At 37.1% G+C, this 16,976-nt stretch overlaps 1 protein-coding gene across 2 annotated transcripts in view; it reads right to left on the reverse strand.

Moving 5' to 3' along the window:
* Positions 1-16,976, reverse strand: part of MBD5 (methyl-CpG binding domain protein 5) — a 484,478-nt gene that overhangs the window by 261,796 nt on the left and 205,706 nt on the right. For both annotated transcript variants that reach the window (NM_001191268.2, NM_001430309.1), the window contains one exon: positions 3,296-3,443. The gene's annotated coding sequence lies outside the window, so the exon portion shown is untranslated. The remainder of the gene's footprint in view (positions 1-3,295; positions 3,444-16,976) is intronic.

Raw genomic sequence — 16,976 nt, forward strand, 5'->3', positions numbered from 1 at the left:
GCACATGAGATATTTCTCCAAATAACAGTGGTTGATAAGAAGTCAAAATTTTAGGGCAGGCAGTGATTCCATGAATATCCAAGTAAACTTTCTTAAAAAATTTGGAATATACATAGTTTTCATGAGGCTAAAATGTTAACAACAATTTTTTAAAAAATATTTTTTAATGATTATTTTTGGATAAACTATATTTTACATGTTTAAAAATAAACTTTAAAATTGCTCATTGGGAAACTTCAATGTGAATAAAATTTACTAGAAGTACAACAAACATGATGCAAAAGAAATTTGGCATGAGTATAATGGATAAATTCATTATTGCTTTTGCAAGAGTTCAGTTTACTACTATAAGGAAACCTGTTTACATTCATTTTGCAAAAAGTAGAAAAACTGCATCACCTACTTATTGAATTATACAAGTGTTAGGCAGCTAAGCTATTTACTTACATTATCAGTCCCATTTAACCCTTATAATTATTATTCTCAAATTTAAAGATGTACAAATTGAGGGACAAAGACAATCAATAATCTGCCCAAGTTAACACAGTTGGTGGGGGTGGCACAGTTGTGGTTTGTCAATCTGTCCTAGGAATTTGTGTTCTTGAATAGCAAGCTTGTAAGTCATACCCACTATGTTCTGACTGCCTTTCTAACTACTAAATTTTTTTATAAAACATAATTTGCAAATAAACCTTAAAATATGTGAAATGAGTCAGCCCTTTTGATTAGAATTATAAATATCTGTGGCTTATTAATGACACGGTCAAATATAGAATGCAATTCAAAGAGAAAAAAGAGCTGGTTTTTAATATAATGTGGAAGAAAGATAAATTACAGCTATAAGGCATTGATATGATGCTGTGATTAAAGAATAACTGAAGACCAAAATAAGATATGACATGTGGGTAAGTTAAAAAAGGAAATATCAGAGAAAGAAACTCAACAACAGGTTGCTTATATGGAAGCATTGTTTATGGGAACTATTTTCATTAATTGAGCAATGGGTCAATTTGAAATATTTTCTTAAATAGGTAAATTATATCTACCAAATTAAGGGAAGATTTACATCATGATTAAAATGTAATTCTGAGAAAAGAATTTTTAGAAACAGTCACTGAATAAAAGGGTAAAGAAATATCTCCCTAACTCCTGACAGCTGTTATATTATATTGGTTTACTGAAGGAAGCAATGAAATCTATTTCTTTGAAGATCCTTAAAAAGAGAAGGCATACATTATCAGCAGTTCAGAAAGGTTTAGGTGTCTCTCTGCCAGAAGGCAACCAGCAGATAATCACTTATGGTTCTATAAAGCCTAGTGACTGCATAATAATGCTATTCTTATAACTATGAGGAAAGGGCAACACAGCTGCTTTTTCTTTTCTTTGGTGATCAGGATTTGCTATCCAAAAAGTTGCAGAATAATTTGAATGTAATTAGATGAAATTTTCCCCAGCAGAAAAGCAAAAATTAATTTTGACTCTAGTTACTGAAAGAAAACTCAGAAGCTCCACACTGGGCTTTTTAAACATTTATGGTCTCCTTCACTTAGAAAGCAGTCCTTTATGTTCAACTTAAAAAGCAAACTCATTTGCTGGATGACCTTAGGCCTATGAGTTGAATTAACGGTAAATTAAAAATTCTGAACATCTCTACAGTTTCTTTGTTTGTATAAAATGCTTGGAGAAATTCAATTTTACTGCATTCTACTCAAGTTTTTATGAGTTTACCTTTATTTCATTTCATATTATTTACATAATCCTTTATTTTTCATGGAAGTGGAGAAGACAGATTCCTTATATTTATTATTTTTTTCTTTATAATGCAGTCAATTTCTTTCCAAGCAAATCCCCTTTAGAGGGTAATGCAATTAATTTCAGTTTTGAAGAAGGAACTGTGGTCTACAATTCTTGGTCTGCTATTTTTGCAGGAGCAATAAGAGCTGTTGTGAAAGTAATGAAAGTTCAATGGGATTTTGGGATGGATGATTCTCACAAAATATAAAGCTGCTAGGGATGTAAAATCACTGCAGATGGTGACCGTAGCTATAAAATTAAAAGATGCTTATTCCTTGAAAGAAAAGCTATGACAAACCTAGCCAGTATTTTAAAAAGCAAAGACATTACTTCTCTAACAAAGGTCCGTATAGTCAAAGCTATGGTTTTTCCAGCAATCGTGTACGGATGTTAGAGTTGGATGGTCAAGAAGGCTGAATGCCAAAGAATTGATGCTTTTGAACCGTGGTGTTGGAGAGGACTCTTGAGAGTCCTTTGGACTGCAAGGAGATCAAATCAGTCCATCCTAAAGGAAATCAACTCTGAATATTCATTGGAAGGACTGATGCTGAAGCTGAAGCTCCAATACTTTGGTTACCTGATTTGAAGAGCCAACACATTAGAAAAGATCCTGATGCTTGGAAAGATTGAAGGCAGGAGGAGAAGGGGAAGACAGAGGACAAGATGGCTAGATGGCATCACAGACTCAATGGACATGAGTTTGAGCAAGCTCTGGGAGATGGTGAAGGAGAGGGAAGCCTTGTGTGCTACAGTCCACTGGGTCACAAAGAGTCAGACACGACTGAGTGCACAACAACAGGGATGTAAAGGGATGACCTCCCAAGATTTTAGACCACTTTAGAATAGTTGTTTAAAATAACCAGGAAATGCAAAAATTTCAAAAAAATTACATATGGTATAAAATGAAAGTGAAGTGTCTCAGTTGTGTCTGACTCTTTACGACCCCACGGACTGTAGCCTACCAGGCTTCTCAGTCCATGGGATTTTCCAGGCAAGAGTACTGGAGTGGGTTGCCATTTCCTTCTCCAAGGGATCTTCCCGACCTGGGTCGGGATCAAACCCGGGTCTCCCGCATTGCAAGCAGATGTTTTATCCTCTGAGCCACCAGGGAAGCCCTCTATATGGTATAGATACTTTTAAAATAAATAGAAAATAATTCTAACTTCATAAATAACTTTAGTATTTGTAGTTATATATGTGTCCAAGAGAGATGTAAAGAGCCCTGTTTTTAAACTTGGGTACTTAATTGCTATTATTTAATTGTTTTTGTATTTAGGGATATAATGAGTCCTATATACTATATAGTACTCCAGGTTAGGGTAAAAGCAGCTTACAATAATTTTATACATGAAACAGTGCTCAGGGGAAAAAACAGGAAGGGATAAATAGTTATGATAGAAAAAGTATTAAAAATATGTTTTATTTTTTCTAAAACATAATTATATTTGTTTTTATATACTTAATAATATAAAACTCATAGCACATATATTTCATTACTTGCCTCCAAAAAATTGTTGACATCCTCTGTGGCCATCTGTCAAGGTAGTCATTCCTTTGTGTTTGATAAAATTAGAGGAGGATTATACTTCTACGGACTGATGAAGGAAAATATTCCGTGTTCTTGTCTTCTGGTGTTTATTTCCCTGGTCCTGTTAAAAGGAAAATAAGCATAAATTTTAGACAGATATCCAGTTATTCTACATTTTTTTAGATTTATATTTAAGAACATTTTGTGATTCTTAATTAGGTCTCATTAAGAATCACAGAGTTTTAGTCTTACACACAGGACTTGCTAAATATATAACTCCAGGTAACAAAGAGCTATATCAGATGACTCAATCCCCATATCTTTCAGGATAGGAAACTGAAATCCAGACAGGTTAAACAACTCAACCATTTTTACAATCAAATGGTGGCAGGGCCAACACAAGAAACCAATTCTTATCATTTCAAGTTTAGGGCTCTTTCCTCTAGTTGTTTCCCAGTAGGCAGAACAGAAAACTCTCTGGAAGAGGGAAGAAGATAGAAAATAGTATTATTATCATGACCAAGCTAAGTTTCTCAGCCCTAATAATGAGAGAAAAATCTAGAAAGAAAAAACATCATAGTTAAATAATATTTAGGTTATTAATTCAAGTACAGCATGTACTCAATGGATATCTATTTTAAAGTACAATCAAGGTTATTTGGTTTAAAATGACCAGTTACCATTTAATTTCTCAATTTCATCTGGTTATGATCATTTATTTTTTCTCATCTTTGGTACTATAGCCATCTATTATCCACAGAGCAAAAGAGGGTCCTTTTTATTATCTACAGTGCAACATATCAATATTTTTAAAAAGAAAATTGGACTTTAGACACTCTTAGTCAAAATCCTTCAAAGATACCCTAGAGCATCCATGATAAAATCCAAAGGATTACATTGCCTTAAATGATTGGGCACCCTCTGATACCTATCCTAACATACTTCTCCTTGCCGGGCATCCAAATCCTAGTTTATAAATATGCTAATGGCACCCCATTCCAGTACTCTTGCCTGGAAAATCCCATGGACCAAGGAGCCTGGGGGGCTACAGTCCATGGGGTTGCTAAGAGTCGGACATGACTGAGTGACTTCACTTTCACTTTTCACTTTCACGCATTGGAGAAGGCAATGGCAACCCACTCCAGTGTTCTTGCCTGGAGAATCCCAGGGATGGGGGAGCCTGGTGGACTGCCGTCTATGAGGTCGCACAGAGTCAGACATGACTGAAGCGACTTAGCAGCAGCAGCAAGCACACTTTCAGTTTAGGTCTTTGACCCTGGTCCTTCCTTAGACTGGAACACTTCTCCACACAGCCACATGCCTGTTCCCAATGTCTGAAATATTCTTTTCTCTGACAGCAACATCACATGTTTCAAGAATTTACTCAAACGTCACCACCCAGAGAGGTTTTCTTTTATTACTAGCTAAACAACTTTTCCACCCTCCATCACTCACCCCTCTCCCTACTGATCCTCATTTTCTATACCATACATGCTTCAGTTCCAGGCAGAGTACTTTCTAGATATTATACAACCCAACATAATCCCTAAGGGACCAGATAGGTCTTGTAATTAAGTATTGAGTTTTTATAGGTAATATGGTAAACGTACTATAATTATGCACTCTCTCTCCTGACTCTGCTGCTGCTGCTGCGTCGCTTTAGTCGTGTCCGACTCTGTGCGACCCCATAGACAGTAGCCCACCAGGCTCCCCCGTCCCTGGGATTCTCCAGGCAAGAACACTGGAGTGGGTTGCCATTTCCTTCTCCAATGCATGAAAGTGAGAAGTGAAAGTGAAGTCACTCAGTTGTGTCCGACTCTTAGCGACCCCATGGACTGCAGCCCACCAGGCTTCTCCATCCATGGGATTTTCCAGGCAAGAGTACTGGAGTGGGGTGCCATTGCCTTCTCCCTCCCGACTCTGAGCACCCTGAAATAAAATGTCAATATCTTTAAAAGCAAAACATATATTCTAAGTGATATTTATAAAAAGGCAACAAATAGTTCTTATTAGTTTTACTACTCAACAAGTTAATATTAGGTCAGGTTTTATCTTTATGAGTTGCAAAAACTTTGTTTCAGAGCTTTTGGATTTTAGAATCGCAGGTAAAGAATTGTGGAATATAATATATATTTATTTATTTATTGCCTGTCTCCTCTAAGTAATGTAAGCTTACAATAGCAATTTTTTTTTCGTGCTGCATGCCCAGTGGCTAACAGATAAGTACTCAAAAATATTAGATGAAAGGGTAAGTAATCCTCTGTAAAGATTAGTTTTTATTCTTAATATTATAAATAAGTCCTATTCTATAATAATAATATTCTTCTCAATTGAAGGAAAAGTTGAAAAAATTATTTTGAAAGAGTCTTAAAATGATTTCTTCTTGTATAGTTCATTGAAAGAAAAAAATATGATAACATTTAGATAAAACAACAGGAAACAACACCTGAGCTCAACAGAATTCCAGAAATCTAGGTGCTTCTTTGTGTTCCCATTTTCTATTTAACTACTTATCTATTTATCACTTAACCATTCATCTTCCATCTATCTACCTTTTTCTCTTTGATTTAGATATTTCACCATTCTTGACCCAACACATTATCTCTAAAATGAGAGGGCAGAACTCAATCTTTAGTAGTTCCACGATTTTACTAACAGTTAAATAACTGAGGCAGTAATCACTCTGACTATCCCAGAAGTTGACTGGCTCATCTCAAAGACATATAATCTTGTTTATCTAACCTACAATTAAAAAACAGAAACTAGTTTTTACTTAAATTTAAGCATGTATGTTTAACTCAAATGAAGTGACACACTTGTCAAATAACCACTTTATGTCACAGATACAGAATACTCAACTTTTGTGTAAGTTTCTGCTGAAGAGTATGCCTAATAATAACAAATATTTATTTAGCATTTACTGTGTGCCAGGTATTATTCTAAGTTCTTACATTATATTATTAAACTTAAAACATCTGTACTAGCTAGATACCAATATCAACCCCCTGTGGTAGCCTGGATTACTCCTCCTTTTCCCTACCATGTGACCACAGGAGGTGCATATATACCTCTCTGCTCTTTGAGTTTGGAACTGGCCACATGCCTTGCTTTGACCAAATGGGGTAACAGCAGACAACACACAAGCAGGGCCTTGAAATATGTATGCTTTAGCAACTTGGTTTCTTCCTTGCTCTCTTGCCTTAGTCTCTGAGGAAAAAATGTTTCAGGTAGCTACAGGTTCAAGGAAGATGAGACATGAGGCACAGACCCAGATGCATCTTCCACTTGAACCCACATCTGGTTGAGTCCAGTCTGGATCAGACCTACTCCTCTTACCCACAGATTTCTGAGCAAGAACTAAATGCTTATTGTGGCATGCCAGTGAGATTTTCGTGGTGGTTTGTAGTACAGCAAAAGCTCACTGATAAACTTCCTCTTTATAGACAGCAAAAATAAGGGTCAGAGATCAATTTGTCCAAACTTTCATAGCCAATAAAGTGGGAGAGCTAGATATGAAGCCATGCAAGTCTAGTTCAAAGGTCTATACTCTTAAGTCTCTATGCTATATTGCCACTGCATTAAATTCGCTGTATCATGAGATATTAAGCCATTAATTAATATGGCAGTGGGTGATTTGGCACATTAAAATTCATAATTGTAAATTTATCTAATTGTCAGTGGACAAAGATGTCCTGCAGCTTTCAGTATAATATTTCATTTTGAGACATTAATAGATATAAAATAAATGTACTTTCTGAAGTCAGATTAATAAGACTACACATCTCATGATGTAGCTTCTCAAATCACCCTGGCACTGAACAGTGGCTCTCAGTACTGATAGCTCTACTGCATGATTCTACTCTCTGACTTTGGCTGACCTTTTCAGGCATGCATCAGTGATCCAAGCTGAATTTCTATTTTAGTAGCCTGAAATTTGGATGTGTGAGTGGAAGCCCTCATCAAGTGCTCTACTCTAGGGAAAGATGAAATCCCCAGAGCTACCCTTGTTTCTTTTCTTCCTGCCTGTCAAATGCATGATACTTTAGTATCTTCCCAGGCAAATGCCCTTTTTAAGTAAGTTTGCCAAACTGTTTTTCTTGTTGCAACCAAAAGAAATTTAACCAAAATAAAGTTTATAAATCCATTGTTCTTTATCTTATAACTTAAAAGTGCAGAAGAAGGGCTTATTAAAAAGACCGAATAAAGCTTGCATTTTTTTTTATGCTGTTGAAGTAATTTCACAATCATAGTTATGGATTGTGTGCCTGCTGATACAAGTTAAATATTCTTCTATATTTTAAAAACTAGGGCTCATGGACCCTAAAGGATCTGTGGATAGATCTACATTTTATTAAAACTGCAAAAGTAGATTTCCTTTAGAAACCTACATATTTTCCGTATTTAAATACATTTTGTTTATAATGTATTTAATTAGCTTTCTACATTCCTTTTGATAATGAAAAGCAAATTAACATATGGGATTATTTTTGATTCACTCAAATTATTTATGAGACTCAAATCTATTCCAGATATTGTTTTAGATACTGAAGATACAACAGTGATGAAACAAAGTCTCTGCCCTCATAAAGGAGTAAGAAAGAATATGAGGGATATAATTTTAAAATTTCATAGCACTATTAGTAATGAATTTGATACATCTATAGAGTAAGGAGATGAGAGTAGCTTAAAAGTGTGAAAGTATAAAGGTAAAATGCCTGTGAAAGTTTATTAGCAATCTTTAATCTATACCTAATCTTCAAGGGGAATATATCATCATATATAGGAAATTCTGCAAGAAATCATATGTATGAGTAAACAACAGAGTACAACCATCAACACTGTTGCAACATAAAATGCAATGTTTTATATGCTTTTTACTTTACCAGTGATTTCATATTGACTACCACAATGGAGCCTCTCAGTACTTCTTACAGAGGAGCGGGAAAGAAAATGGAGCCTCAGAAGTTTGAGAAACTTCAGAACTTTGTGTAGTGGTAGAACCAACCATGGGCTTCCCTGGTGGCTCATACAGTAAAGAATCTGCCTGTAGCACAGGAGATCTGGGTTCAATCCTTGGGTTGGGAAGATCCTTTGGAGAAGGGAATGCATACCTACTCCAGTGTTCTTGCCTGGAGAAACCCATGGACAGAGGAGCCTGGTGGGCTACAGTCCATGGGGTCACAAAGACTCAGACATGACTGAGTAACTAAGCTTTGCATACAGCACAGAACCAACTAGGAGGGGCATCTCTGGTGGTTTGGTGGTAAAGAATCCGTCTGTCTATGCAGGAGACATGGGTTCAATCCCTGGGTCAGGGAGGTCCCCTGGAGATGAGAACAGCAACGCACTCCAGTATTCTTGCCTGGAGAATCTCTTGCACAGAGAAGCCTGGTGGGCTATCGTCCATGGGGTCACAAAGTAGCTGCTACTGCTACTGCTACACTCCAGTTGTGTCCGAATCTGTGCGACCCCATAGATGGCAGCCCACTAGGCTTCCCATCCCTGGGATTCTCCAGGCAAGAACACTGGAGTGGGTTGCCATTTCATTCTCCAATGCATGAAAGTGAAAAGTGAAAGTGAAGTAGCTAGATGTGACTTAATGACTAAACAACAAGAACCAACTACAGCCTGGTTTCCAAGTTTCCTAGCTTTTGTTTCCATTATTGATGCTTTTGAACTATGGTGTTGGAGAAGACTCTTGAGAGTCCCTCGGACTGTGAGGAGATCCAACCAGTCCATCCAAAAATCCGTCCTGAATATTCATTGGAAGGACTGATGCTGAAGCTCCAATACTTTGGCCACCTGACTCGAAGAACTGAATCAATGGGAAAGACCCTGATGCTGGGAAAGATTGCAGGTGGGAGGAGAAGGGGACAACAGAGGATGAAATGGTTAGATGGCATCACTGAAGCGATGGACAGGAGTTTGAATAGGCTCCGGGAGTTGGTGATGGACAGGGAAGCCTGGCGTGCTGCGGTCCATGGGGTTGCAAAGAGTCGGATGTGACTGAGCAACTGAACTGAACATCATCTTAACAAAAGACAATTAGTTTCACAGCAGGCAGTGTTGAAATTTCCTTTTATTTACTTTTGTGAGCTACTTGTGAAGTGGGACAAAGAAGCAACATTACTGGGGTTACACAGAAGCTGCTGGTAACAAGTTGAACATCTTTTGTCACCAGGTATAAGCTCAAATCACTTTGGGACAGCATGAGAGAACTGGTAGGAGTTGGAGGAGTTTGAGAATGTAATACTATAGCTGATTTTCTCTACCATTAGATTTAACATAGAGCAGAGGCTGGCAAATTTCAACCAGTGAACAAATCTGGTTTGCCACCTTTTTTGTATGCCCCCTTGCCCCACCCCCAAGCCAAGAATAGTATTTATATTTTAAACATTTCAAAAAGCATCACTACAACAAAAATTCACAACACCTGAAAATTATATGGAATTTAAATTTCAGTGTCCATAAATAAAGCAGAAACACTATGCTCATTTATTCATGTATCACCTGTCACTGCTTTCAAAATGCCCCAATAGCAGTTGAGGACCTGCTGGTCAGCCAAGTCTAAAATGTTTACTATCTGGCCTTTAACAGAGTTTGCTGATCTCTGATCTAGACGGTCAGAGAATTTTCCAAGGAGATCATAATTTTAGAGGCAGTAATAATATCTGTTTACAACTTTAAGAAATTAATAACTGTAGAGTTATTGGAATTAATGGAATGATTTGAGAGCACCTAAAGCATATGAGTCAATGACTATACTAGAGACCTGATAAGCATGCTTGTATCTTAGCCACTCTGGCAGCTGATCACTTGGATGACCTCCTTTGCCCCATGCTGTTTGTGATTATTACAGAGGTTTAAATTGTTTAACTACTACTCCTACATTTTCAAATTTGCTGTCTCATAGATTGTTGGTTTAAGACAGCAAGTACAAAGAAACTTCTGGTGACATATAATCAATGAGTAAAAACAGTGTGGAAACAGTGACAGATTTTATTTTCTTGGGCTCCAAAATCACTGTGGATGCTGACTGCAGCCATGCAGTTAAGAGACGCTTGCTTCTTGGAAGAAAAGCTATGACAAACTTAATGTATTGAAAAAGCAGGGATAACACTTTGCTGACAAATTTCCATACAGTTAAAGCTACGGTTTGTATAGTGGTCATGTATGGATGTGAACGTTGGCCCAGAACGAAGGCTGAGCACTGAAGAATGGATGCTTTTTAACTGTGGTGTTGGAGAAGACTCTTGAGAGACCCTTGGACCGCAAGGAGATCAAACCAGTCAATCTGAAAAGAAATCAATCCTGAATATTCACTGGAAGGACTGATGCTGAAGCTGAAGCTCCAACACTTTGGCCATCTGATGTGAAGAGCCAATTCATCAGAAAAAGGCCCCCATGCAGGGAAAAATTGAGGGCAGGAGGGGAAGGGGGTGACAGAAGATGAATGGTTGGATGGCATCACAGACATAATGGACATGAATCTGAGCAAACTCTGGGAGATAGTGAAGGACAAGGAAACCTGGTGTGCTGCAGACAACGGGGTCACAAAGAGTTGGACACAACTTAGTGACTGAACAATAACAATAACAACAAAAATCACTGAGGGAGCTTTCCTGGTGGCTCAGTGGTAAAGAACCTGCTTGCCAATGCAGGAGATGCAGATTTGATTCCTGGGTCAGGAAGATCCCCTGGGATGGCAACCCACTCCTGGAAAACCACATGGACAGAAGAAGCCAGGTGGGCTATAGTCCATGTGGTCATAAAAAGGTCAGACATGACTTAGGAACTAAACAACAACAGTGCCAACAATTAATGAGGAGCATAAAAATCCTATAAATCCTGTCAGTCAGTCAGTTCAGCCGTCATGTCTGACTCTTTGGACTCCATGAACTGCAGCACGCCAGGCCTCCCTGTCCATCACCAACTCCCGGAGTTCACTTAAACTCATGTCCATTGAGTCGGTGATGCCATCAATCCTGTAAATTTACCTTAAGATGACTGTCATCAAATCTGTAAGTTGAATTTATCTAATCAAAAGTAACCCCTAGAAGACGCAAATATTCTAAGTCAGTATAAAAAAGAATATGGTGAGGATCATATTCAAAATTTTCTTGAGCAAAATTTTCTCTGATTTAGCAATTAAAATCTGCTGATATTAAAAACAGATTTACAGGCTTCATAGAAGTTTTATGTAATAGTTTTCTAAACTTTATGCTTTTGTAACTTATCATATTTAGAAATGTTATTTCTCTGAATGTTCACTATAGAGGTCCAATTCCCCTTGATTTGTAATCATACCTCATAAAGCTTTGGGTTTTGATCTGATTTTTAATAATAAAGTTTCCTAACATTTTTTGTAACTGAAAACAATGACATTTCTTGAAAAATTTAACACTTATTTTAAAAATGTTGATAAACACTCTATCAAAGATTAGGAAAAATAAGTGATAATATTTATTCACTCTACATATTCATTCATTATTTCTCCGGTAAACAGACGAGTAGAAACTCTTTGCCAGCCTTGTAGAAAAAAAGAGATAAATGATAGTTTTTGTTTTCAAGGAGGTTACAGGCAAGTAGCTAGAAAAGTGAAAAGTATACAGATTTTTGAGATTTAGTCTGTTAACTTCTTTAATAGATATGAGCTGCTCACAGATGTAAAGAAGCTGCAACTTTATACCTAGAGCAAAAATGAACTCAGTTTCTGGTGGTGAAAACAGAAGAGAAACTCTCTTTTCAAAAAGGATGCACTTTAGCTACAGAAATAAGGCAGGCAGGGTCAAGTGAATGTTTACCTAGAAAAAACAATATATATTCTTAATGGATGACCAAATTCTCCTTTTCTCTTAATTCCAGATAGTTTACACAATACCAATCCAAAACCTTTGGGAGTCACATGTGTTTTGGAATTCAGAACTTTCTAGTTTTGAAAGGGAAGTTTAAATCCATTATAATGGTTAAAAACACACCAAAATTAAAAAAACATATCACCAATTTTTAATGTCTAAAACATACATCAAAGACTGCTTGGTATCAAATGACAGTTTTAGAATTCTTGTCACTGATAATAACTGATTCAAAAAGAATAAACTATCATGAATTGCTGAATTAATACATGAAATGTAGTACCACCCATGCAATGGAATATTATTTGGTCATGAAAGGAATGAAAATTTGACACATGGTACAGTATAAATGTAACTTGAAAACATTATGCTAAGTAAAAGGAGCAAGACACAAAAAGCAGAACAGTGTATGACTCTATGTATGTAAAATGTTCAGAATAGGCAAATCCATAGAGACTAACAGAAGACTAATGTTTGCTAGGGCTTGGCATAGAGAGGAATGAAGACTGACTGGTAAGGGGTACAGAGTTCCTTTCTGGGGTGATGAATATGTTCTGAAATAAGTGGTAATTGATGTACAACAAGGTGAATACACCAAAAAGCACTGACTTATATAATTTAAAATTGAAAAACTTATAGCATATAATATAGCTGTCATCAAATTTTTTTCTATGAAAAGAATGAACTCATTTTATTAGAGAAGTTTTTATTTTTAAAGTATTAAAAATAAACTAAGATAAACTACTAAACTATAAAAATAAACTACTAAGCACATATGAGTACATATGTGCTAAGTTGCTTCAGTCATGTCTGACTCTTTGCAACCCCCTGGACTGTTGCCATCAGTCTCCACTATCCTTGGGATTCTCCAGGCAGGAATACTGGAGTGGATATTCATTTTCTCCTCCAAGGGATCTTCCTGACCCAGGGACTGAACCCATGTCTCTTAACGTCTTCTGTGTTGGCTTTGGGATCTTTACCACTAGCACCACCTGGGAAGCCCAAGATGAACTACACTAGGGAAGGGTTTCAGTTTATGACTGTGAATAACCACAGTTCTAATAAGACCTTGCTAAAAGAAAATAGTAAAACAGCTCTTCAGACACTTCACATTTCAAAATCTAAGCACGAAGACAAAAATCTAACCACGGAACATGTAAAATTAATATGGATAAGTAAACATAGGAAAAGAATAAAATAATAGATTAAACCTGGGTTAGACTATAGTGTATCCTTATTTCAAAGATATTATTTCAAAAATTAAAAATTCCAGATGCTAAAAACAGTCATCAAGAATTAATCTAGTATTTTTTCCCACTAAATTCAAAGTTCAAATTCTTTATATTTCAAATTAATTTAGGAAGTATTTATGAGCCAATCTAAACCCTTACCATAGGATCACTGTGAACAATGGTTTTTGGAAAGGAGAATAAATTGAAGATTTAAATTGAATAAACTAAAGAAGATTTATTTATTTATTTTAAATTTTATTTTATTTTTAAACTTTACATAATTGTATTAGTTTTGCCAAATATCAAAATGAATCCGCCACAGGTATACATGTGTTCCCCATCAAGAATAACCTGAAAATTTAAAATTGAAGATTCAATCAGAAGAATGAAAGAATGAAGAAATTAGAATCTGTCTGAATTTGAATAATTTTAAGTTTTAACATGAAAAATGTGAATTATTGAGAAAAAAGAAACCAGAAAAGAGCGCCAAAGAATTGATGCTTTTGAACTGTGGTGTTGGAGAAGACTCTTGGGAGTCCCTTGGACTGCAAGGAGATCCAACCAGTCCATCCTAAAGGAAATCAGTCCTGAAATTTGTTGGAAGGACTGATGCTGAAGCTGAAACTCCAATACTTTGGCCACCTGATGCAAAGAACTGACTCATTGGAGAAGACCCTGATGCTGGGAAAGATTGAAGATGGGAGGAGAAGGGGACAACAGAGGAGAGAATGTTGGATGGCATCACCAACTCAGTACACGTGAGTTTGAGTAAACTCCTGGAGTTGGTGATGGACAGGGAGACCTAGCGTGCAACAATCCATAGGGTCGCAAAGAGTGAGATATGACTGTGCGACTGAACTGAACTGAATTTCATCCGTTTTAATTCACTGATTCTTAAGATACCACTGTTCACTTTTGCCATCTGCTGCTTGTCCACATCCAACTTCCCTGATTCACAACTGCCATGATCTATGTTTTCTGAACGCTGAGTTTTAAGCCAACTTTTTCACTCTCCTCTTTCACTTTCATCAAGAGGCTCTTTACTTCTTCTTCACTTTCTTCCATAAGGGTGGTGTCATCTGCATATCTGAGATTATTGATATTTCTCCCAGCAATCTTGATTCCAGCTTGTGCTTCCTCCAGCCCAGCGTTTCTCATGATGTACTCTGCATAGAAGTTAAATAAGCAGGGTGACAATATAGCCTTGATGTACTCCTTTTCCTATTTGGAACAAGTCTGTTGTTCCATATCTAGTTCTAACTGCTGCTTCATGACCTGCATACAGGTTTCTCAAGAGGCAGGTCAGGTGGTCTGGTATTCCCATCTCTTGAAGAATTTTCCACAGTTTATTGTGATCCACACAGTCAAAGGCTTTCACATAGTTAATAAAGCAGAAATAGATGTTTTTCTGGAACTCTCTTGCTTTTTCGATGATCCAGTGGATGTTGGCAATTTGATTGCTGGTTCCTCTGCCTTTTCTAAAACCAGCTTGAACATCTGGAAGTTCAGGGTTCATGTATTACTGAAGCCTGGCTTGGAGAATTTTAAGAATTACTTGACTAGCGTGTGAGATGAGTGCAACTGTATGGTAGTTTGAGCATTCTAATTGGCATTGCCTTTCTTTGGGACTGGAATGAAAACTGACCTTTTCCAGTCCTGTGGCCACTGCTGAGTTTTCCAGATTTGCTGGCATATTGAGTGCAGCACTTTCACAGCATTATCTTTCAGGTTTTTAAATAGCTCAACTGGCATTCCATCACCTCCACTTGCTTTGTTCGTAGTGATGCTTTCTAAGGCCCACTTGACTTCACATTCCAGGATGTCTGGCTCTAGGTGAGTGATCACGCCATTGTGATCACTTACAATGTTGTGAAGATCTTTTTTGTACAGCTCTTCTGTGTATTCTTGCCACCTCTTCTTAATATCTTTTGCCTGTTAGGTCCATACCATTTCTGTCCTTTATTGTACACATCTTTGCATGAAATGTTCCCTTGATGCCTGGAATTTTCTTGAAGATATCTCTAGTCTTTCTGATTCTATTGTTTTCCTCTATTTCTTTGCATTGATCACTGAGGAAGGGTTTCTCATCTCTCCTTGCTATTCTTTGGAACTCTGCATTCAAATGGATGTATCATTCCCTTTCTCCTCTGCCTTTAGCTTCTCTTCTTTTCACAGCTATTTATAAGGCCTCCTCAGACAACCATTTTGCTTTTTTGTATTTCTTTTTCTTGTGGATGGTCTTGCTCCCTGCCTCCTGTACAATGTCACAAACCTTTGTCCATAGTTCTTTAGGCAGTCTATCAGATCTCATCCCTTAAATCTATTTCTCACTTCCACTACATAATCGTTAAGGGATTTGATTTAGCTCATACCGAATGGTCTAGTGGTTTTCCCTAGTTTCTTCAGTTTAAGTCTGAATTTGGCAATAAGGAATTCATGATCTGAGCCACAGTCAGCTCCTGGTCTTGCTTTTTGCTGACTGTATAGAGCTTCTCCATCTTTGGCTGTAAAGAATATAATCAGTCTGATTTAGTAATGACTATCTGGTGATGTCCATGTGTAGAATCCTCTCTTGTGTTTTTGGAAGAGGGTGTTTGCTATGACCAGTGTATTCACTTGGCAAAACTCTATTTGCCTTTGCCCTCTTCCTTCTGTACTCCAAGGCTAAATTTGCCTGTTACTCCAGGTATTTCTTGACTTCCTACTTTTGCATTCCAGTCCTCTATAATGAAAAGGACATATGTTTTGGGTGTTATTTCTAGAATATATTGTAGGTCTTCATAGAACCGTTCAACTTGAGCTTTTCCAGCATTACTGGTTGGGGCATAGAGCTGGGTTACTGTGATATTGAATGGTTTTCCTTGGAAATGAATAGAGATGATTCTGTCATTTTTGAGATTGCATTCAACTATAGCATTTCGGACTCTTGGTTGACTGTGATGGCTACTCCATTTTTTCTAAGGGATTCTTGCTCACAGTAGTAGATATAATGGTCATCTGAGTTAAATTCATCCATTCCATTTTAGTTCATTGATTCCGAAAAGGTCGATGCTCACTCATGCTATCTTCTGTTTGACCACTTCCAACTTGGATGGGATTAGGCAAATTTAATTCAGATGACCATTATATCTACTACTTTGGGGAAGAATTGCTTAGAAGAAATGGAGTAGCTCTCATAGTCAACAACAGAGTCCTAAACATAGTACTTGGGTGCAGTTTCAAGAATGAAAGAATGATCTCAGTTTGTCTCCAAAGCAAACCATTAAGCATCATGGTAATTCAAGTCTGTGCCCCCAACCAAGATTGTCGAAGAAGCTGAAGTTGATGGGGTTCTACGAAGACCTCCATGACCTTCTAGAGACAAATGAAAAAGGATGGCCTTTTCATCAAAGGAATGCAAAAGGAGGAAGTCAAGAGAAAACAGGCAAGTTTGGCCTTGTAGTACAAAATGAAGCAGGGCAAAGTCTAACAGAGTTTTCTCAAGAGAACATGTTGGTCATAGTAAACACCCTTTCCCAACAACACAAGAGGTGACTTTACACTTGGATATCACCAAATGGTCAATAC

This window comes from Bos taurus, chromosome 2, assembly GCF_002263795.3.
Source record: "Bos taurus isolate L1 Dominette 01449 registration number 42190680 breed Hereford chromosome 2, ARS-UCD2.0, whole genome shotgun sequence".
Lineage (NCBI taxonomy): Eukaryota > Metazoa > Chordata > Mammalia > Artiodactyla > Bovidae > Bos > Bos taurus.